Below are 1,085 nucleotides of genomic sequence, written 5' to 3'. Positions count from 1 at the left end.
TGCTAGATAGGAATATAACCTTGGAATTCAACTTTGCATGATAATTAGACAAACATAGATCCAAGGTTATTAGGGTTGCATTTACACTTAGGAAGTGTTAGAATGCTCAAAACCCTTCAGTGGTATCAGAGCCTAGGCTTGTTTGTTTGTTATTTGTGCTTAAAAGTTGAAGAAAGTCGAAAATCTTGCTGTCTGACTGATGGACTCGGCGAGTCCATGGGGAGGACTCGTCGAGTTCATGTGTATCTTCAACCTACTCGGCGAGTAGGTTTATGCACTTGGCGAGTAGGGTCGACAGAGTGCAGAATTTCGACTTGAGTTGTTGGAAATGGATTAGAATCATTACCCTAAAATGTTTTGGTACTTGAAAACTTATTTTAAAAGGTGTAATTTCTTTTCTAACTCATTTACAACAACTAGTTATCAAAATTACAAAGATTAAATGTGATTTTGATTCTTGAAAGTGTTCATATTCATATTCTTGTTCTTATGATGTTTAGATGATCATAGGAATTATTTGTAACCTATGTGGTAGATTAATTCATGATCATAATGTGTTTTAATGGAGTCCATAACTTGTCCTCAAGTTATGGAAAACCAAAAGTCTCTTGGGTTAAAAACCATTAAAAGAACACAAGAGTTAGGAAAAATGAAAAGACCTCATTTTATTACTCTATTAAACTCATAAGTTACAAGAAATGAAAAGTTTTGAAAGTTTACAAAACTTGCCCTCAAGTTTTGGAACAAGTAAAGTTAAGTTAAAACTTTAGTTCCAACCCCTAGAATTTTAAAAGTTAAAATTCAACCCTTATACTTATATTATTATTTAATAATTATATATATATGTATAAGAACAAAGTCGTCTTACCGCTAGTACGCCTCATTCACGAAGCCGGTCTATAAGGTGGGTATAAGGTTGTTGCCTATAAAATGGTGACTTAATGGGTGTCCACTCTCACCCACCGCTTGCTTGATCGGTGGAGGGTCGTTAGCCGAACGGGTAAGACAAGGACTTATTAATTCCCATTCAAAGTATGATGAATATTATAAAGTAACGAAATGTTTTATTAAATTCCCAATCTTAG

The sequence above is a fragment of the Lactuca serriola genome, chromosome 2 (assembly GCF_051521515.1).
Source record: "Lactuca serriola cultivar US96UC23 chromosome 2, Lser_US96UC23_V15, whole genome shotgun sequence".
NCBI lineage: Eukaryota > Viridiplantae > Streptophyta > Magnoliopsida > Asterales > Asteraceae > Lactuca > Lactuca serriola.
Note: the sequence above shows the minus strand (reverse complement) of the source record.